Below are 22,587 nucleotides of genomic sequence, written 5' to 3'. Positions count from 1 at the left end.
GCACTGAACTGATCGCAGATGCCGAGTAAGTCTGAAGCTACTCAGAAACTGCTACGAGGTGTGTAATCGCAATATTGCGAATACATCGTTCGCAATTTTAAGAAGCTAAGATTCACTCCCAGTAGGCGGCGGCTTAGCGTGTGCAATACTGCTAAAATCGCCTTGCGAGCGAACAACTCGGAATGACCTCCATTGTTCCTATGAGAAGAGCAGTTTGCTCTGATACATTTACCCGCACATCAGTCATTACACATTCCTCTATCCGTATGAGTCTGCAACTACCAGTCAGCGCTACTGAGCTGTAATACCATAGCTCACATCTGCCGGCCTGCGTCTCACACCCCATTCACCCCTCGCTCTGCCAGACACCGCCTCTGAAAGAAGAGACTCCAATACAATAACATTCCCTAATCCTGTAATAGATGATAACTGCTTGGAGTTTTGTAGACTAATTAGCTTTCATCTCTGGTATATATGAGTCACTGGTAGCACGAAGTGTCCTGGTGGCCGCGGCAGGGACGGAATGTGCTTGTTCATTGTTTATGCACATTGGTTGCGATGTTTGTGGATCGTATCGCCGATGTATTAGTGCTCCCCAAAACAAAAGGATGTATAGTATGTGTTGACCATACTGCTTACATTCTAAAAAGAAGGAACTATAAAAACAATAGAGAAACCACATACATTTCACTAAAGCGATGCGTGGAAGAGAATATTCTTTTATTATCGCAACCTAATTCGTCTTTGCAGCAGACACTGATCGCCAGGCCACTGGGGGTCTTTTCAGCCGCGGTGCTGGGGGGTGTGGCCAAGCATGTGTGGGTGTGGTCACAGCCTATTGGGAATAAGAGGTCCCTCTTTACACGCTGCGCTGTCACTGAAGGGGCATAGCCACAGCATTTGTGGGCAACACTGGTAGGCCCAGGCCCAAGCCTCTGACAGGCCCCCAGACAGTCCCGGGCCTGGTTACCTTGTATCCACTACCTCTCTTGGTTACCCTGCTGATAGCAATAACCTTTCTGCGCCTGAGTCTCTGGTCATACATAGTAAGTACATACACCAGAAGACCTGAATATTGTAGAGAGCATCACTTTCAGCAAGGATAATAATCATAGATCCTATTAGATTGTAAGCAGTGGTCTCGTAATCTGTGAATGTAATTAGTGATGGGGCCTACGCTGGTTGGATCAGGGCCTTAACTAGGGGTGTGCAACTGTGCCATCACACACGGCCCAGAGGGCGGCACTGGTTAGCAGGGTTCCTGGAACAGCACCGTGCAGCAGAGGCATCACTGCGATCAGTGACACCTGATGCATCTGAATGGGGGGGTGTCCTCATGGGAAGGGGCACGGCCTAATGGCCCGGAGATGCTGGACTGCCCCCGGAGACTCTTCTGGCTGCACTGTCGGCTCCCCCTCTGTGGCAGAAGCCGAGTGCAGCACCCAGCTCCCTGTCACTGAGGAGGAACCGGCAGTGCAGGCAGATGAGTCTCCGGTGGGAGCCCAGGTGTGGTCCACACTCCCTCTCCTCCACACCTCCCCCAGTGATGCCTCTGCCCTGCAGTCAGTATCGCTGCTGCACTGCTGCAGTTCCTCCGGGGCATGCACCCTGCAGACTGTACAGCTGATTGGAGCGTCCTCAGGACACAGTGCCGTACTTCCAGGTGCTGACAGCCCCGCCCCCTCGGTGGAAGTCATGTGGTCCGGCGGCAGAGCCAGCCTGTTATGGCACTGGCTGAATTTTATTCAGTCAGTGCATTTACCCACTGTGCCTTCTAGATGTAAAAAAATAATAATAATAGTTTGTATTACTTTATAATAAACATTTGTTACTATTTTTTTTATTATATTGACAGTAATGGAGGATGCGGGTTTCCTAAGTATTGCTGATGTTTCTTCTTTTCAACTTATACTACACTAACATTTTGATCGCTAATTACATTATTTTTTTAATACGTTTAAGCCACGCCCACTGTATCTTTTTTAGATGTCACTTATTTGTGTTCGATGGTTTATATTAGCTGTTTCTTCACTGACCGTCTCCTTCCTCCTGTAGTTTGGACATTGCGGCCGGCGCTGACTGTCCTGACGTCACAGCACCCAGCGATGAAATATGTTGCGGATACGGCTGTCCGTGTGGGCTGATTACACAGTGCATGTAATGTATTTAATACCTGACAAACTCCCTGACTTGTATAAAGAGAGACACTTCTGCCATTGGCAATGCAAAGACATAAACTGACAAGGCTGGATGATAAACAGCAGAGGTTTAAACACATCCCTGAATTATTTAGATTTAATATATACAATGTATACATTAACATACACATGCGATCTGATGAAGCCGTATACACGGCTGTGTCTATGAGGTGTTAGACCGATCTTGGGAAGCCTGCTCTGTGTCACGTACTTGGTATATGTATATACAAGTGTGCCCCGAGATATATTACAGTTCCCACACAACACACATTTTCCATGTATTCGTCATCTGGTCGTTTTTTTGGCGTCGGGGACATAGAAGTTTTATTATCGGATGGTCTGCTACACCCCTCTACTGTGTAAAACACTGCGGTGGTCCAATGGCAATTTAAATGCTAGTTGAACATTTTATATCGAAGATACTCCCTTTTTTAGTTCATTGATGTCTTCTAAGAAATGCAATTGACATGGCAACGGGACTAGACATAATTCCATCCACATAAGACTGTTACAGCTTTGCTATGGCTCAGCAGTCCAGGGTGTTCTCCTCTGCACACACAGCTGGTCCACAGTGGCAGATGCAGGATTCCTAGAGGGGGGGTTTCCAAATGCAGTCCACAATCTCCCACTCTGCAGAACATTGGAGCAAGTGCGGGAGTCTGGGGGAGTGGTAGAAGACCCTAGTAACGAACCTGGACATTAATGTAAACAATGGTCTTTTTATACACTGGATACATACCTCCCAACTTTGCCCTTGCAGTAAGAGGGACACAGGCGCGGCTTCGCCGCGCACGCTCCCGAAAAGGAGGACCCGCGATCGCGAGCCACGCCCCCGTTTTCGTCACTGAGGGGGCATGCCCAGCGCTCTGTGAGCCGCTGGCATGCCCCCTCTCCCTCTGTCTCCAGTGAATAGACGCTGTGCGCATGCGCACAGCATCTATTCACTGCTGCTCTGCTAAGCATGGCAGCGAGAGACAGAGACTCCCAACTGCCCCCCCCCCCCCCCCCCACCGCGGGACACTGCGGCCCGCGGGTGGGACAGCGGGACAGTCCCCAAAAAACGGGACTGTCCCGCGAAAATCGGGACAGTTGGGCGGTATGGGATACTGTATTGAATACAGTATTTATATTTAACACTACAAAGATGGTCTATAGTTTAGGCTGTATCAAACATATTTAAATAATAAATAAATACAAAAACATAATGGAACCAGTACTGCACGGCATGGACTGACTAGGAAATAAAGTGTAGGGAGAACACTACCCATGCTATGTCCCTGCAGACACCTGGGGTTTGCACAGGGATAAAGGACACACACAGGGTGGTAGGGCCCCTCTCCCCCATATGCACAAGCAGTATAGGTGATGTCAGATTTATGTGAAGCAGTCTTCAAAAATACACATGTGGTATCATAAGAAGCCATCCAGTAATAACCTTATATAGTCAGTGAAAATGTCACATGTCCAGGAATTGCAGTTACCAGGCTTCTGCTGTCGCACAAGTCAGGGGCATTCAAGCATGTCGGAGGGAGTTTAACGAACTTTAAGGGACAGTGTGCATTCTATTTGACATATGTAAACAGCAGTGTATACAAGTGCTGACTGAATACATTTGGAAAGTAACAGTTGCAGACTGTCCCTCCCAGTATGAGGAACTTTAAGGGACAGTGTGCATTCTACTTGACAAATGTAAACAGCAGTGTATACAAGTACTGATTGAATACATTTGGAAAGTAACAGTTAGTTTGCAGACTGTCCCTCCCAGCATGAGATACTGCAGGGACATGCTTGGATGCCCCTAGACATGCTTGGATGCCCTAGGCAATGCCTAGCCTGCCTATAGCTAAGGCCGGCTCTGCACCAATCGCTACACAGGGTGCATGGGTGCTAATAGTGGGCCTCTAACAGCCTGCACATGTGGACATTGCATGTGCCCACATTTTCCATGAGTGGCGAGGCCAAGGACTACGTCACGAGACGCAGTTTCCTTGGCTTCCCAAGACACAATCGCACAAGATCCCACGCTGTGCTGGGACTGCAAATGCAGCAAGGAGGTATGTAGCACCTTCGACTGCATTTGCATTTCTGAGGATCGCCTTTGCTTTACAAATTAGCCTCAGAGCGCAAAGTGCCTTTAATTATTGGAGCCTCAGCAAAAGAAAATTGATAAGCCCCTAGTCCCTGTGCGGCCCCTAGGCTTCAGCCTAGTCATCCTTATGGATATTACAGCCCTGCCTACAGTAAATCCAGCATTTGGAACCCTGACGTAGAATTCCTGCATTTGTCCCTGAACATCCGGGATCTCTCCCAGCTCTGGGCTTGTATATATACATTGTGCACGGAAACATCTTGAGCTAGGTGGGTCAGTATTATTCTGTGCCACAGATCGGATGAGGCTGGAAGACCTGGACAGAGAACAGCTTGCTACACTCAGTTGTGCAGCCAAAGATATAATCAATTTGTTTAAACAACAAAACCCTGCAAACAGTTCAACTAAAAACTTAGGAATCCTTCTTTACACAGCATCTGACAAACACTCATCCCTGACTAATATACTTCATTAATAGTGTTTTTACCAACACATCCAAACATGGCTTGTAGCAGATCATCCATTCTTTCCAATGTATGAAGGTCATGTAGACACAGACACGGGCTGTGGACAGAGCCACATGTTCATTGTCTTACTTGAGCAGGATATTATACAACAAGATGTAGCTGAATATTATGTGTTTGTGGAACTATACACTTCCTCCTATGAAGGAAAATGAGACTGCTAGTTCAGTACGGCGGCCCATTGAATTGACACTTTACAATGGGCCGCATTTTACATTGATAGGGGCTGCTTTCTTGCTGATTTTACCAAGCTCCAGAACGCAAAACAATCCAGAGCTTCGCCCTGTAGGATCCCTCACTGTCACTCACCACTCACACATGCAGGATCAGAGCACCGCACGTGCGCAGTACTAAAGTGACCGCTAATTTAATGAAACATCCGGGTGGGATTTAATTCCTTATTGCCGCAAATAGCAGTGATAAGACACTATGATTATCAGGTCTAGGCAGAGGCGTTTATACACCTTTTATACACCTTAGCCAGGACGGCAGTCGCCAGGGGCACCAGCCAATAGAGGGGCGGGGGGGGGGGGGGCACTGCCCAGCAATGCCACCTGCCAAAGGCTGCCATCAGGGGGGTATTGCTGGGACTGGAGTACCTGGGCCCAGACAGAGAGGTAAGCCCAGGTGGTAGCAGTGTGGTTTGGCCAGGCCACCAGCTGCAACCCATTCATACAGGTTCATATTAACCCAATGGAGAAATGTTAATGTGTGTGTATATATATATATATATATTGTGATGATACGGGGTATATATATAAAAAAACAAAAACAAAAGTAAATAAAACAGAACAACAAAGCCCTTTCCTTCCCGTGGCCACTTCAAGCTCCTCCATGCTTGGTGTGTCTTTAGACGCCACCATCAATTTCAGCATCAGAAGTCACAACAGCCCAACTGACCTTTCACCTATACATAGTTGGGGCAACCATTTTGTTGGTTGTGTCAGTTGAGCCAATATTTAGCCCGTCATGAGTCACAAATTGTTATTAGTTCCCAATGGCACAGTGCATCTCAGCGATGTCACTAATTATCAATGACACAGTGCATCTCAGCAATGTCACTCATTATCAATGACACAGTGCATCTCAGCAATGTTACCAGTTCTTAATGACACAGTGCACTTCAGCGATGTTACTAGTTTCTAATAAACCTAGATCTCTCTCATGATTGCTGGCTTAGCATGGCTGCATTAACAGTAAGTAGTAGGCAATGGAAATATTGTGTCCAGGCATGAGAACAGGTCCAACCTAACTAGGCTAACTAGTATTGATTAGGACTTATACTGTAGATAAGGAGAATTGTCTCCATCCATAGAAGCTCAAGCCTATTATTACGTGTGTGTGAATTTGTTGGGAAGTTTTCGGCGTTGCCAAGATATATCTGGTGTGGCTGCATCTGGGGCACATGCATCTTAGCAGGTGTTACTACGTGGACCTCCGTCCTCATACAAGGGACCCTATTCAGCTCGGATTACAAATTTGAGAAAATGCAATATGGCCGATTATCGAACTACTGCGCATGCGTTTTGCGATTATTTATGCAAATGCACTGTGCTTCAACGTAATCCTATTTTGATTGGCAGGAAGCCAGCATTTAGGGTAGGAAACATGGGGGGTCATTCCGAGTTGTTTGCTCGGTAAAAATCTTCGCATCGCAGCAATTTTCCGCTTAATGCGCATGCGCAATGTCCGCACTGCGACTGCGCCAAGTAAATTTGCTATGCACTTAGGAATTTTACTCACGGCATTTTCATCGTTCTGGCGATCGTAATGTGATTGACAGGAAGTGGGTGTTACTGGGCGGAAACAAGCCGTTTTATGGGCGTGTGGGAAAAAAACGCTACCGTTTCCGGAAAAAACGCAGGAGTGTCTGGAGAAACGGGGGAGTGTCTGGGCGAACGCTGGGTGTGTTTGTGACGTCAAACCAGGAACGACAAGCAGTGAAATGATCGCAGATGCCGAGTAAGTCTGAAGCTACTCAGAAACTGCTACGAGGTGTGTAATCGCAATATTGCGAATACATCGTTCGCAATTTTAAGATGCTAAGATTCACTCCCAGTAGGCGGCGGCTTAGCATGAGCAAATCTGCTAAAATTCACTTGCGAGCGAACAACTCGGAATGACCCCCATGGTGTTTTGTGGGTGTATTTGTAAAAATGTAGACGTGGAAAGGCATTTTTTGGGTGGGTCTTTGATGTCAGAAATGACTACTTTCAGCCTCATGCATTTGCAAAATTGTGGATGCCCTTGCATGGCGCAGATGAAAAAACTCTTCAATGTTCTGGAATTTGCGTTTGGTTATGCGATCACATCGCGCAATTTCTGCAATGGGCGTTTTTTTTCTCTATTTCAGGGCGGCAACTATTTGATCACAGTAACCGCTTTTTATCAAGATTAGTGATCCAACCTGAATAGGGTCCAAGGTGCGCACATAGGGGGTCATTCTGACCCGATCGCACGCTACAGTTTATCGCAGCGGTGTGATCGGGTCCGAACTGCGCATGCGCTGGCGCCGCAGTACGTCGGCGCATGCCAGACGGCCAAAGGCCGTCGGTGCGCTACGATCGCCTCTGCATGATTGACAGGCAGAGGCGATCGCTGGGAAGGGCGGAAAGGCGGCACTGACATCATGCGGGGCGGGATAGCCCTGTGCTGGGCGTCCCCCGCATGTCTATGGTCATGATCGTAGCCCTGCAAAATTTTGCAGGGCTACGATCAACTCGGATAGCTTAATTGGGCCAAAAGTTCACCTTCTCTACCACACAATCCAGATGAGCAGAGGGCACGGATGGGCAGTGATGGATCCAGGGGGAGGGTGGTCATGCAGGGCAAGGGCAGAGACTGCTGTGCTACTATACTGTGGCCAGTGGTAGTGGGCAATTTACCATTGACCAACACAGGGGGAAAGAGACCCCTGCATACATTCTTTACATGGATTTATTCATTCACTTGTTAAAGTACAGTATCAGGCAAAGTTATGCCAGAATACTGTATTCCCGGGAAGGATCTCCTTACACAACTCATGGCAACACCCATTTGGGGCTGATTCCCATCCACGCCGCAGTGGACACGCCGGCCAGTGCGTTCCCCGCATACATCACTTTAAACTTTTACCCTTACATACACCCTTGTTTACACAGGATTAATCTCAAATCATAACACTGTCATATCAGAGAGCGAGCGAGCGGCTTGTGATGCTAATACCCGGGTATACGGCTAATTGGTTGCAGGATGCATTCTGCCTGTGTTTTCTCAAACGTAGATGGAGCGAAGACCTCGCTCTTATATAATGAGTCCCCTGATTGCTGCAGCATTAGAACATCCAAAAGGAGCAGCTTCAGCATCTCGTTGACATTTGCTGGGTCATACTGCTTGTTCGCCAAGTAACGATTACGTAGGAGGAGACTGGACAGAGAAACAGCATTTCTGGTCCGGACTGTCAGATATAGGAACATTCTGTAATTACAGAAGAAAATCCTGACTGCTATTTATTCACTCTCCGTGCAGCTGTCATCACTGCCGACTCTGCGTCCAGCCCTATCAGTGCTAATGGTGACCTGCGCCTCCGCTCTCACTAACAACTGAATTGCTCATTTGTGGCTTATTTGCACAAAAATGTAGCATCACCCTAATGTATTACTGAGGGACTGCAGCAGATATCTCCAATACCTGCTGCGATCCCTCCGTTCCCACCAGCAGCCGCAGCCCCCTTAGGTTTCTATGCAGGATGAGACGCTGCCTGATTTACCAACTTCTGGAATACTAAGCATTCTGGGGATTGGAACCCGCAGCTACCCTATGGCGGTAGCCCAATGTAGCCTATGTCGCGTCATTAGCCGGCGGTGGGCTCCCCCCAGCAATGGCTGCCGTGCATGTGTGGTCAGCAGGACCTCGCTTGTGCAGAAACCTTGGCAGCACACGGAGCACATCGCAGGGACGGTCACCTGACGCTGCCGGTGCGCCATCATACATCTAGCCGATGTATGCCCATTGTGCAATGCGATGTTGGGCGCTAACATCGTACCCAGATCACATTGCAAATGTAGTGATGATAAATGGCCCCCTATGTATATAGGTACATTCATCTGACTAGCTTGCATCCCACAACTGCCGCCATCTTGGATTGTAACTCCATGCAGTTCTCCATCTAAAATGGGTGCATTTGTGCAAATATAAGCGGCCCTGCGGTTCTACCATTTATATAAGGGTATTATAGCGTCTTTGGTGTTTTGTGCCCTCTATACATTGTAATGTTTGTGGAGCCTGACCTCTCTAAGCAAACATGACACCCCTATTGATTTATGGGCTGCACTAACTGTTAATTAATGAGTACTTAAATTGACTTTTGTGTTTATACAGCTGTGTAGAACATTGCAAGTAGTTAGAAGTCTCAAAAAATTGTACATAACCCATTAGGAAACGTAATAATATGAATTTAAGCTGACTCAGAACTTTTAGTTTTGCCCCCTATATGCCTGGATGGTCTTCCCAGCTTATATTAAGGTGCATTCACCATAATGCTTCTTAGTCGCAATACGGCCAGGAGACTGCTGATTAATTTTATGTGTGACGCTTGTATACCTGTGTGCGACTGAGACTGTATATGTAGCGCAACAGAGTTTGGTGTGGGGAAAAAACGTGGCCACTGCATCGCGGCACTTCGTATACAGATTCAGACTCAGTCACGCACAGATATACAAGTGTCGCATATCAAATGAATCAGCACAGTCTCCTGGTGCATCACATTGTGACTGAGAAACAATTTCGGGTAAAGATGCGGAAAAGAAGCTCAGTGCTAACAGAGTCGCACAGGACCTAGGGGGGCTGTTTGGCGCAATTATAGCAATACTGTATGAGGACACGTAAAACTTGTATGTGTCTTTGCGGAAATCTTTGTAAACCTGCAAATAATTTTGTTGTATTATTCAGCAGATAATCCTTCAGTAACAACTAAAAACAAAACCATACACAACGTTTCTTATACTATGTCCTGTATGTAGTAGCAACAGTCACAAATGCACCAAGGGTTTTGCATGCACTCTTGCTATGTCAGGGGTATCACCACTTCACCAGGAATACCACATTGGAGCTTAGTCAGTTAGCCACGGAACATACCACTGGGTTTTAGCTCCTGGGTTAAGTGCTCTGAGCTATGCAATTACTGCCCACAGTAAACCCGTGACTAGCCCCAGAAACAATAGGTAATGCGGATTTCCATGGCAGCCAGGTGTTTCTTCCCAGTTTTTCATGCTGGATTCTCTATGCTCCTGGCAGGTGCATGTTTTCAACCACTTACAATACACTGCAGACCAGTGCACTAACAGGGTGGAAGTGTGCCCTGTGCTGGCCCTGGTATCCGGACTCTGGGTCAACACCAATTAGGTCGACACTATACATAGGTCGACACCGGCATTAGGTCGACTTGAGCAAGGTCGGCAGGAAACAAAAGTCGACATGAGTTTTTCACATTTTGGGGGGGGGGGGGACTTTTTCATACTTTACGATCCACGTGGACTACGATTGGGAACAGTAACCTGTGCCGAGCGCAGCGGAAGCGGAGTGAGGGGACGCAGTGCACTAATTGGGGTTCCCGATCACTTGACGGAGAAAACGACACCAAAACCCCCCATAAAAAAACTCATGTCGACCTTTTTTTTCATGTCGACCTTGTTCATGTCAACCTAATGGCTGTGTCAACCTAGCCACTGTCGACCAATGGGCGTCGACCTAATGGGTGCCGACCTAATTGGTATCAACCCTGAGTCCCATACCCGCTGGCCCTGCCCCTAAACCCATGATGACACACCCAGGGGGCGGTGCCGCCAAGTCTGAGAAGTGGGTGCCCAGATGGCTCTTCAGTAGCATTACTGGCTGTAGGATTCCTCCCTAAGGTCCCTGGGCCCTGTGCAATGGCACAATTCACATACACCTAGTTACAGTCCTACTACAGACAGTAAGGGCAGCACTGACAGGTACGTGCAAGACATTAGGGGACCTACCTCGGAGCTGGATTAAGGGGGCACAGTGACAAAGCTCTCCCTCTTGTGCAGCAGTAGAAGGAAGAACCAGGCAACCAGAATGCGAGCAGGACAGTGTACAGTGCAGGCAGAGACACACGAGTTTCAGGTTTCATGAGGTGCCAATGGAGCTTCCCAACCAGGGGAGAGATAGGAGGGAGGAGAGGGCCGTAAGTGACCCAGAGATCCCAGTCTTACCCCGCCCCCATATACAGCTGGCTACATTGACGCGCCTGGGTTCTGTAGTCCTGTGTAACACGATCAGAGCATCTGGGGCTGGAGGGAGAGACACACACACAGAGAGTCCTCCCGAGTCCTGTCCCACTGTGTAAGTAGTAAAGGGGCTGCTGCTATTCTTGCATGTAACAAGATAGATGATAAATTTAATTTTTCTATGTGTATTTTAAGGTTGTTTAAGTTGTGTTTGTACCACTGCAAGAAAACTTTATATAATAGTTGTCTCTCAATTATGAGGCGCTGTAAACAGTACCAGGCATTATTATACTATTAGTTTAAATCTAATATACACCATTGGTTTAATTTAACATATACAATCTAATATACATCCTTGCCCCCAGAGCACACTGCTGCACTTGCACTGTGCAGTCCCATAGTGGTGGCGGGCAGGATGACAAGTGGGGGCGGTGCTGACAAGATGTGGAGGGCAGGAGGACTGGGGGTGAGCCAGACCCCCTCCATGGCTTAATCAGCCCTGACCTACCTGATAGCCTGGTCACTGGACCCTCCTAAGTAAGGCGAGTGTTCTTCATATAGCTCGGACAAAAGTAACAATTTCCATTGTAATTATCCTTAAATGAAGATGTACTGCCAGGAGCAGCGTGTGAAAAGACAGGTCAGGTGAAAATATTGGTAGGATATTATAGGCATGGTGCTTCAAACTATGGAAATTCCCTTTTCCCAGGGAACCCCAAGTCCTTTGATGGAACTGCTATCATTGAAGGGAATGGTGTGGAATACCAGGACATCTGCTCCCAAGATCCCCCGCACTGCTCTTCCTAGAAGGACATAACTGCACATTTGCCCACCATGTGTGTGTTCAAAGCCGAGCCGAGTCAGTGGACCAGAATTGCCAGGCACCTCGCCAAATTTTCCTATAGGAACCGGCAAAACCATAATTGCTGACTTCTTTATAATGTCCTCCTATAGATCCCGGCATGTGGGAAGTGTGGTAGGAATGGTCCAGGGAATCACATCATTGCAGCTTGCCCTCTGCTGCTCAACGCGAAGATTTGCAGCATCGGGGGGGAAGGCGGGACAACGATGACGAGATTCCCCCTGCAAATTACGTCATCAAGCCCCAGGACTGCCCAGTTTACTGGGGAGGTCGGCGGATCTCAGATGCCAGAAAAAAAGACAAACCGGATAACAAATAACCATGAGAAACCTAATCTAAAAGCCTGGAATAAAAGAAAATCTGTTGCTTTTTCAGCCCTAAATCTTCCAGAAATACAGGGGGAAAAAGAAAAGAAAAATAAGGAAGGGTTTATTTACTGATACTGTAATAATGTGACATTTCAGTAACACATAAATAAGATAACATAAAACAATTGGTGCTCAAATAATCTGCACTGTCATACACGGATCCCTTCATAAAGAGTTATTGAGGAACATAAAAATCCCAAACTTAAGGGGGTGATTCAGAGCTGATCGTAGATGTGCTACAGGGCTAGTCCGCCCCGCATGTTAGACCCTGCCCCCCCCCCCCCCCGCACGGGTGCGAAAGCAACGCATGGCGACGATGCTTTTGCACCCACCGAGTAGCTTCCTGTCTGCGCTGGCAGGCGGCTACCCGCCACGTTTCGGGCCGCAGCAGCTGCGTGTGACGTCTTGCAGCCGCCGCGGCCCGCCCCCGCAATGGTCCGTACACACCTGCGTTGTCCTGGCCGTGCCCCTGCGACAGCATTCTAACATTGTTGGCACGCCCACTCCCGCCCCGCCTCTGCTTGTTTAAATGCTGAACAATTCACTTCAAGCAATCTGCGCAATGAGGACTGAGGACTGAGGATAACTTCCAAAACACAGTCTGCTGCAAGAGAGGATGACTGAGCAGCTTATGGTAATGAATGCAGACCAAGCTCCAAGATTCACAAGGCAGGTTGTAAAGTGCAGGGCAATGCAAATTCGTTTTTATCTTGGCAGCGAGTCTTCGCGCTTAGCATCTACCAAGGATGATGCACGCAGACCATCAAAGGAATGCGGGTATGCACAAAGGCCAAGGTTAGCTGAACAGCGTACAGATGCTGTATAAAAACTGGCTTGCAGCCACAGCAAAGTGACATTTCCCAGATAGGGCTTATTGTAAGAGCGTTCTGTACCACCTACGCGTTTCTCCACTATACCTGGTTACATCAGAGGATATGTAATGCCATTCTATGGTATCAGGAGTACGGGAGAGCTCCCCGAATAGCCACACTCCCCGGAACATTCCAGTACAGTGGGCAATTACGGCTAAAGCTAATGTATCATAGTAAATATTGGTACAAAAAGCTATAAGGTAAAGCAACTGGCATGCATATATCTGTAGCAAATAGTTTCAGATATTCAGATATTAAAAATAAATTTGTGTCACAAAACATAAGAATCCATAAATGATAGTGCATTTATTCATGCTACAAACAGGTAACGAACAAATACCACAAAAGAAGTGTACTAAATTCTGGCAAATACACAATGTGTAATTTTCTATGTGTTTTGAGACTATTTGTGCTAGAGTAGGATCCACCTATAGCGGGAAATCTTCTAATATGTTACATCATGAAGTCCTGGAGGAAAAGTGACCTTGGCTTGGAAAAGTGACCTTGGAAAAGTGACCCAGATGACCTCCCAACTTCCTACTAGAAGTAGTTTGCAGACATATCAGTCCCCAATTTGACCTCCCTTTCTACCTTGATCCTGGATGGTGGTTCGTTTGAAACGGCAACAACAAATGCAAGAATTACCCCCAAGGAGGGTAAAGAGCCCTCTCTTTGTAGCAGTTAATATACCATTTGGTAATTGAATATCAACCTCATTTTCTTTTCAAAGTCCTTTCCAACAGACTAAACCTGGGTCTTCCTTCTCTAGTTCACCCGGACCAGGTGGACCTTATCCTGGCTGCCGGGCTGCAGAATAATACCTGGCGAATAACTGCCTCAATTCATCATGTCACTGAGATCAGGTTACCATCTCTATTACTCTCCCTAGATGCAGAGAAGGCCTTTGACTGCATGGAGTCTTCCTGGTGAGAGCTTTTGCAACCTATGGCTTCCGAGATTAATTCCTTCCGGGCATCTTGAGGTTATACTGTAACACCTCGGTCTAGGTTAATAGGTCCTCTTCATCTCTCTTGCCTGTATTGAATGGGACTAGGCAGGACTGTCCCCTTTCCCGTTTGATATTTCCCCTCTAAAAATCAGATCTTACCCTGACTTTTTGGGAAGTCCAATGTCTTGCGGATGCCATAAAAATGCCATCTACGAGGATAACCCATATCACATCCCCTCACTTCCCTTCCTTATATGTTTAAAGAACTTCATCAGTTTTCAGCTCATTCAAATGTCAAAATGAATATGCTCAAGACTGGACCTTATGGGGTACAGTATATTTACTAAAGTCTGGGTTTTTAGAAGTGGAGATGTTTCCCACAGCAGGTGTGTCCAGAGACCCGACCCACGTGCCAAAAATGTCCGCCGTAGTGCTGAGGGGGTTAACCCGCATGCTTCTGCGTAATTTTTTAATGGGACAATCAGCCCGGAGGCGGCAGCTATAGATGTGATAGCCGATGGCAAGAGGCAGGACTGCAGCCAGGAATGGTTGGACCCAGGCTGCATATATACATATATATATATATATATATATATATATATATACAGATGGGTCCACGGTTATCTTGACTAGTTTTCTGCGCCTAGGCACAACATGATTTATTAGCATAAACCGTTCATCTATCGTTCTCAGCTGCAATACAATACAAAGAACAATACAGCAGGGGATTAAGTCATTACAGCAGGGGATTAAGTCCGACTGGCCAGTCTCTATTAAAGGTCTTGAAATGCACTTAGGTACTGACATTTGGAAACAGTTCATGGGACATTCTCACAGAGCCATAATATGGTAATTGACCTAGCTCCATTAAGGGGACAGGTGCCAGTTAGCCAAGCACTTTCTTTGTAATGCCCTCCAGGTGGGCTTATGCGTGTCAGTCTGGATGAAAACAATTTGTCTCTTTTCAAGAATTTCCTGTACATTTCTTACAGATATTCAAGTTGTATTTACATTTGTGAAAGAGACTGTATGTTAAATCAGACTGTTTTAGGAATGCAAACTGGTTTGGGAGAAGACAGTTCAGTTCTCTTTGAAATGTAAGCTGTATTTTGTCTATATTTTGTAAGATAGCCTAATTGGGTGGACCAAGCCCCTGTGGTATTGCATTTTGGATGAGGATAAAAAGGCCTGCAAGCCTGTTTAAGGGAGATCTCTTCTGAATGAGAAGAGAGTTCTACTTTCTGTGACATCCAGAAGGTTGAATGGCTGTTAACATCTGTATGCTGTATCCCCTTGAAAGAGAGAAGAATCTCCTTTAAGACTGTGGGGCTAATTCAGACCTGATCGTAGATGTGCTAAATTTAGCACATCTACGATCAGCTTCTCTGACATGCGGGGGGGACGCCCAGCACAGGGCTAGTCCGCCCCGCATGTCAGTCCCTGTCCTGTCGCACAAGTACAAAAGCATCGCACAGCGGCGATGCTTTTGTACTGTAGGAGTACCTCCCTGCTAGCGCAGCTCCTGTGCGCTGGCAGGGAGCTACTCGTCGCTGTGAGGGTTGCAGCGCCTGCGTGTGATGTCACGCAGCTGCCGCGGCCCACCCCCCCAACGGTCCGGGCAGGCCTGTGTTGCCCGGACCGCACACCCTAAATGGTGGCCAGACGCCGCCGTCCCGAACCTTCCCGCCCAGCGACCGCCTCTGCCTATCAATCAGGCAGTGGCGATCGCAGGGCTGATACAGCCGTCGGCTGTCTGGTATGCGCTGGGGCACTGCGGCACCAGCGCATGCGCAGTTCAGACCTGATTGCTGCTTTGCGAAAACTTCTTGCCTTCAAGAAGACTGCCTTCATCTTGTAACCGGCAGAAATGTAACACATGCAGTCCCGTTCTCAACCTGTTCTGGTTTGAGCCCAGCATCTCCAAGCTCCGCCCTCTGCCAGCTACTGATGCAGGGCCTGGTCAATGGTCAGTGACCAGTGGGGATCAACCAATGCTAGTCAGGAGGTGTGGCAGTGACGTATCTTGGCAAACACAGCAGCAAGTGGTTTCGGGTGACGATAGTAGGAGCCTGAGCAGAAAGGTGGTTCCAGGGCTGGTAGGACCTGGTGGAGCCAGTAACAGGCAGTTACTGATGGTAAGAGGGAATACCTTATTCGCCAAGTCCTGTGAAACCCAAACCCAATCTGTGATCACTTGGCATGGGCAGCAAGGCGCATCCGGTCACCGCAACCAATCAGATTCTGCTTATCATTTATCTAGCGCCTTCTAGAAGATAATAGCTAGAATCTGATTGGTTGCTATGGGCAACATCTCACTTCTAAACATCCACATTTTAGTATATATTTCATATATAATTTCTAATATTAAATTGGACTTTGAGTCCTAGAAGGGCCTTTATATTTCTTTGATTATTTAGTCACATTACCTCAATCAAAATGGATATCCTCCCCCGTTTGCTGTATCTCTTTCCCACTCTCCCAATACGATTACCATGGCTGATCCTGTCCTCCCTTCAAAAGCTAAAGAAGACATTTATTTGGTCTGATAAGAAACCATAGATCCAAGCTTGCATCTATCAGTGGCCCTCTGCAGCAGGTGGCCTGGGCTTAATTAATTTTTGCAATTACTACTACTTGGCAAGATTGTTCAAGTGGGTGCATTGGCATTTCACTCAGGGCTTCAGGATTTGGGTGGAGATGGTATTAACAGTGTTAGATGGTCATCCTGTATGTTCCATCCTCTGGTTACCCCTACACTGCAGACCCTCAGTAGCTTGCTCACATCCAATCCCCCTTCACTCCATTGCCATAAAGTCATAGTGCAACAAGATGGCCATTAAATTTCCCTCCTGCTCCTGGTCATCCCACTGTGGGGCACCACACATTTCCCACAGTATATACCCCCACATTTCAATGACTTGGCCCAAGGGTGACTTCTTACTTTTGAATAATCTCCCAAAAGCTACAAACTTTCCTACATATGTAGACCTGGTGGATCTTTCTGGGTTTGCGAAGGAACAGTTCCACCAGTATCTGCATCTTAGATACTTTTTTGACTCAATGAAATCATGCCATAGGTGAAGGCTGGCCTTGGAGATCAAACAACTTTGTCTTTCTGGTCGCTCCTCCAAAGATCTCATATCTGCTCTCTATAATGCTCTACTTCCCACCATTGGTGCTGAGAAGGATCCATTCCAAACTCAGTGGGAATCTGACTTGGGAGAACAGGTTGATCAAGAGGACTGGGCTGGCATCTTCAAAAATCATCCATCAACATGATGGAAAACACAGAAATTTATTTATTGCTGGTACTATGACCCCAGCCAGCTACATTGTATCTAACCTGATGCCTTGGAGGTTCGCTGGAGGAACTGAGATCAGCTATGGTCTTTTTTTGCATATTTGATACAGCAGCCGCAAACCTCAGTGATGTTCGAAAGAAGGTCATTACCCCAACTCCAAGATTATCAACCTACAGATACTGCATCATACAAAGTACATACTCCTAACTTCCCCTATCACACCTATAAAAAATGTTCTGCCATATCATGAGTGCAGCTACAGTACATGTGAAAATGCTTCCTCCTGGAATCTCCGTATCCCACTGTTCACATTGGTCTGCTACAGGGTATGGTACATATAGGAAATGTAATACATCACTAGCATTCTGAGGAACTCCTTTGCGTCCTTCCTCAAAGTGGTTCAACTGGACCTTTTGTTAGAACCAATTCCTCGTTGACCAACAACCAACTTGTTTGAGTATACCATCACCGGCTGGAAGTACCTCCCTCTTCAGTTTCCAGATGACAGGCCAGCAGACTTCTCTCAGTGTGGAACATCACCCCCTCTGTGTTTCCACCTTCTTCTCTTCCCCATTCTCTTCCTTTGTAGGTTACAGGTATCATCGTCTGATTCCATTGTCACTCTTTACATTACCATTTGTAGCCTCTCTTGTATGAACTACATACCATATGTATTTATTTACTATGTTATTGTACGTCTGAACCTGTAGTATCTTTAGTGCACTCAATAAAAAAGAAGCGGTAAAAAAAAAAAAGTTACATCATATTTTAGAACGGAACAGATTGAACACGTCTAATCTGCTTTTTTGTAAACTAGATTTTAAGCCAGAGGACTACTGGCAGACATTCAGGCTAATTATTCCTCTCTGTCCGGAAAAGTCTCATGATGGATTATCATTCAGCACCTATTTTTTTCTCAATCGCCAAAAGTGTTGGTTGCTGTGGTAGCACTTTTTTGGCAGTTGGCAGTATTTATCGTGGATCTGATGATTTGTGAAGCGCGTCTCTACATAGTCATTCCTACATGAACATAAGGCGTATTTAATAAATGCAGCATAACCCAAAGCAATCAGCTCCTCCGGGAATCTATCTATGCAATGGTGAAATTACAATGTACAATTGTTACTAGAAATAAAAAAAACTGTCTTCCGTGGAAATTTGTAGGACAATCATTTGTCACATTGTCAGTGTTTATGTTCCTGAGGTTTTAAGCAACTCAAGGTGTGATAACGTATAATAAAATATTCTCTCATTCTTGTAGACATATGGGATCACTCATGAAGCCCCGATGATAGGTCCACCTTGAATTCTAGAATGCCACGTCTCCAGTAAGCACATATTGACACAAACTAGGCCTGAAATGTAATAACATGGACCTTGGATGGCCACACAAGGGGCCAGAACTAGTCCAATTTCTCTGAGTATTTTTAAGTTCATCCAAAACAAAAAAATTATTTATTACGTTTATGTATATAGCACACACATATTCTGCAGTGCTTTTGCAGATATTATTCAACCATTCACATCAGTGCCTGCCCCAGTTGAGCTTACAGTCTATGGTGGTCATTCCGAGTTGTTCGCTCGGTAATTTTCTTCGCATCGCAGCGATTTTCCGCTATTTGCGCATGCGCAATGTTCGCACTGCGACTGCGCCAAGTAAATTTGCTATGAAGATTGGTATTTTACTCACGGCATTACGAGGTTTTTTCTTTGTTCTGGAGATCGGAGTGTGATTGACAGGAAGTGGGTGTTTCTGGGCGGAAACTGGCCGTTTTATGGGAGTGTATGAAAAAACGCTACCGTTTCTGAAAAAAACGCGGGAGTGGCTGGAGAAACGGAGGAGTTGTCTGGGCGAACGCTGGGTGTGTTTGTGACGTCAAACCAGGAACGACAAGCACTGAACTGATCGCACTGGAAGAGTAAGTCTCGAGCTACTCAGAAACTGCACAGAGAAGTCTTTTCGCAATATTGCGAATCTTTTGTTCGCAATTTTGATAAGCTAAGATTCACTCCCAGTAGGCGGCGGCTTAGTGTGTGCAAAGCTGCTAAAAGCAGCTTGCGAGCGAACAACTCGGAATGAGGGCCTATATTTCCAACATTCACAACCCCCCACCTCCCCATATCACCCTCTTCCCCCCTACACCGACTAGGGTTAATTTTTGTCGGTAGCAAATTAACCTACCAGTATATTTTTGGATCGTGTGAGGAACTGGCACAAACTCACTTAAGCATGGCAAGAACATACAAACTCCACGCACTTAGAGCAGTGGTGGGTATCAAAACGATGACCTCAGTGCTGTGAGGCAACAATACTAACCATTACAACAACCTTGCTGCCCAATCATTTTAACTGACGGTATCTCTAGATCAAAAGTGCATTAAAGTATTTAATGAAATCTGCAGGTTTTTATCGAAGGCCAATTAAAGTGATAATCCACAGATTTTCGGTCTGAAAGGTGACCATCAACTACACGTTCTGCTCCTAGCCATTATTATGCCAAGCTCATCCCCTTCCTTAGCCTTGGAAAGCCTTCACATGATCCCTAGAACTAGAATCTAGATATCACTTACCAGGATCCAACTGAAGGCAAGTAAACTCATCCTTACAGAACTACAGGACTTGCATTTCATGGACATATACCGTGGGTAGCACTTACTGTATCCATCTTTGGTGGGGTTTAACCTATTCTTGGTTCATTACAAATATGGCAAATAACTGAGAATATGGATATGATTACGTTTGTCCCTTCTCTCTCCACTTTCTTTTATAGAGTCTGATATCCATCTAAACATACTATCCAAGTGATCCAAGATGCAAAACTTCCCTGGACGCTATCATAACTAAGGTTGTATGATTCTAATTTATCCAGATCCCCATAGGGTAGATGTAACATCCCAGGGTTAGCGTGTATGTCTAATTGGTTAAGAGAGGTCTCACAGGTGTTGGGTGGCTATGTGACAGACCTTTTCCCTGAAATTTTTCTCCCCGTACCTTGTCCTGTAGTACCATACCAGCATTTCCAACAGGATGTCTTTTCCGCAATGAACTCTGGATTGAAGGCTTAAAAAAAATAATAAAGAGAAGACAACTGATTACAGTTCTCATCACAATGGATCATTCAAAAAAGCAAAAGACAATCAATTGAATCACAGATATTAGCATATTAGAATCACAATCTATAATGTGGTAATGAGGAGAGTGATGAAAAACACATTTAATAATAACAATGACTAAATTTCTAGCCTTCCCTAGCCAAGGTGTAATGATCTTCACTAGCAAATAATGTTGGAGCTCTTGTAAAAGGTCTGCGGTGCCACAGCGTTGCAATGGGGAAATTGGCACACAATTATATAAAGAATCCTGGGCTGTAATAATGTCAATATAGCTCAGTTCCATTCACAAGAGGATGTAGCTAGCGAAGGGATTGCAGTGTCTCCTGACAAATATAACTCATTCAGCAATGAGGGTCTCTTGGTTAAATAAACGCAGTGTCTTTAAGTATCTTACTTTCACTCGCACAAAGGGGGTCATTATGAACTGATCGCTTGCTGCAGTTTATCGCAGCGCAGCGATCAGGTCAGAACTGCGCATGCACCGGCGCAGCATGGCTGACAGCCGACGGCTGTCGTTGCCTAGCGATCGCCTCTGCCTGATTTACAGGCAGAAGTGGTCGCTGGGCTGGAGGGGGCGGCACGGCTGCGATTGGATGCCGTTTTGTGGGCGTGGTCAAGCCAACGCAGACGTGGCCGGACCGTGCAGGGGGTGGGTCGCAGCGGCTGTGTGACGTCACACGCAGCCGCTGCAACCCAGGGCAGACAGAGACGAGTAACTCCCGGCCAGCCGCAGGAGCTGCGCTGTCCGGGAGTTACTCTTCAAGTACAAAAGCATCGCCGCTGTGCAATGCTTTTGTACTTGTGCGGGGAGGGAAGACCGGCCTGACATGTGGGGCGGACTAGCCCTGTGCTGGGCGTCCCCCCGCATGTCAGTGTAAGTGATCGTAGCTGTGCTAATTTTAGCACAGCTACGATCAGGTCGGAATGACCCCCAGGTGTCAGTCTTTTCCAGATTAAATATCTTACTTGCACTTGTATCAACAGCTCAGTCTGTTGTGCCCCAATGGTGCTAAAGCAGATTGCCTTTACGGCTCACTACGCAGAGATTCCTAGTGACCCCACTGTTTGTCACACCTCTCTTCTAGCTAAACCCGGTGAACTAGATGGTGTCCAGAATATGACTTCTGGAAATTCCAGATTCCCAGTTTCATCAAGGGCAATTGCAATATTTGGACATTGGAAGGGATATGGCTCAGACTCCTGCATAAGGGGACGAGTCAGTATTGGCAACCACACTGCAGTGTAATGGCCACTGGACTGATAGGAGGCGGAGCTATACTGCAAAAGTTACCCTTTGAGTTTATTTTATACATTGTACAAAAGACAGCCTGCAAAGTATTATTTTAACTTCTTTAGTTGATTTTATATTTTAAAATGTACACGTACCGCAACCGACACAGCACTACAAAGTCATTTGCTAGGTGAAGTCCGGCAGAGTTATAGATTACAGAGACATGAAATGTTTGGATCCCTGAGCACCTCTATAGCCAAGTTTCTCATTTTGACCGAATTCCTCCCATCCCTTCCTCCAGAGAGAAGGGGGGGGGGGGGCAGTTCTACACGTTCCCCCTTTGCCATGAATGCTAGCACTAAACCAGATGATTTCCTAATGTGATCAGTGCGATGGATGCTGAGTGCCAGGTTTAAAGTCAGAATTTCCAGGACTAGAAGTCAGATGCACGGAGCAACTAAGGGCTCCAGGCCAGAAGGAGATGTCAGTATCCTGGCAAGGCCTGTGCCTGCAGTTACTGTGTATGTGTCAGTCCTGGCTCAATGTCCTTGTGTGATTTCCCCAGGAGTATATTCCGTACTTGGTGTGGGTAATACCAAATAATTAAGACTGTTTGTCAGCTGGCACCTGTCTCTGCTTCGCAGCTAATTATCACCCCTCGCTTTGGAACAGGGTATGCTCTAGATGAGCCACATAGTCTTTGTGCAGGATGGCCTACTAAACCCAGAGTGTCATCCAGCCAGATCCTCTAGTACAGTACCATTTACTTACCATTTCTACTGCTAAAGCTATTCCTTCATTACTTCAGTTTTGAAACTCTTTGTGACCTGATTTCAATAAAGCTTTAT

General features: G+C 46.4%; 1 protein-coding gene across 1 annotated transcript in view; it reads right to left on the bottom strand.

Moving 5' to 3' along the window:
* POLR3GL (RNA polymerase III subunit GL) overlaps positions 1–20,449 on the bottom strand; it is a 188,489-nt gene extending 168,040 nt beyond the window's left edge. The window contains exon 1 of the mRNA XM_063947141.1: positions 20,387–20,449. The gene's annotated coding sequence lies outside the window, so the exon portion shown is untranslated. The remainder of the gene's footprint in view (positions 1–20,386) is intronic.
* Between the last annotated feature and the right edge of the window lie 2,138 nt (positions 20,450–22,587).

Source organism: Pseudophryne corroboree, chromosome 12, assembly GCF_028390025.1.
Source record: "Pseudophryne corroboree isolate aPseCor3 chromosome 12, aPseCor3.hap2, whole genome shotgun sequence".
NCBI classification, from domain to species: Eukaryota; Metazoa; Chordata; class Amphibia; order Anura; family Myobatrachidae; genus Pseudophryne; species Pseudophryne corroboree.
Note: the sequence above shows the minus strand (reverse complement) of the source record. Positions and strands in the feature narration are given on the sequence as shown.